The sequence below is a fragment of the Alligator sinensis genome, unplaced genomic scaffold (assembly GCF_000455745.1).
Source record: "Alligator sinensis unplaced genomic scaffold, ASM45574v1 scaffold80_1, whole genome shotgun sequence".
NCBI classification, from domain to species: domain Eukaryota; kingdom Metazoa; phylum Chordata; order Crocodylia; family Alligatoridae; genus Alligator; species Alligator sinensis.
In genome coordinates this window covers 338,969-339,945 of record NW_005842206.1, presented here as the reverse complement: position 1 = coordinate 339,945, position 977 = coordinate 338,969, and positions in this window count along the sequence as shown.

Below are 977 nucleotides of genomic sequence, written 5' to 3'. Positions count from 1 at the left end.
AGGATGCTGCACTGCAGGCTGGGAATCAGCCCCAGGGTCACCCGCTGCCACCCAGGGCTATCCCCAGACAAGCCTTCCCGAGCGCAATCTAGACCCTGCATCAGACCCCGGGGCTGCCTGGGTCACCCACTGCAACCCTCTCAGCCAAGCCTCACCAAGCAAAGCACAATCGCTGCCAGGATCACCCGCTGCAACCCAGCACCATCCCTAGCCAAACCCCCTCTCTTTCCCAAGTATGATCTAAACCCTGCATAGGCTATGCCACTTTTCTTACCCCACTTTCCTTTCACATCCCACCAGCAGCATCTTCTTGCTGTAACTCCTTTTCCTTCTCATCGCCTTCCACACCCCTCCCTCCCCCGCCCGGCAACCTATATTTCATACACTTTGTCAGTCCCATAGATCAGTGGTTCTCAACCTTTTTTTGGACCAGGACCCATTTGTAAACATCAATGCCCAGTCCTGACCCACTGCCGCCAGCCCCACAGGCTGTGGGATATCAGGGGCCCCAAGCAGCCCCTTGCAGGCTGGAGCTCTGCCAGCCTGCAAGGAAAAAGCCACTGTTTCCCACATTTTTCTCCTTTAAAGGATAATCCATTTTTATTTAAAGTTTGTTCACCACCCCTTCACATATTCTGGTGACCCAGTTTTGGGTTGCAACCCACGGGTTGAGAAATGCTGCGTTAGCCCACTTTTCTTACCATATTTAATTATCCCACCAGGAGGGTGGGCGTGCAGAGCACCCATTCTTCTAGTTTTAGTTTCTTTCCTTTCTTGCCTTTTTTCTTTTTTCTAACAGCCTGTATTTCATGTCCCAGAGACCTATGGCCTGGTGTCATTTTCAGTGTAATGCAAACAGGGCTAGGTTTCAAAGGAAACTGCCAAACAAATTAGAGCCTACTGGTTTCAGCAAGAAGGGGATGGGGCTCTAATGCCTGAAAAAAAACAACCTTGGACTATTTGCATTTAGAGGGAAC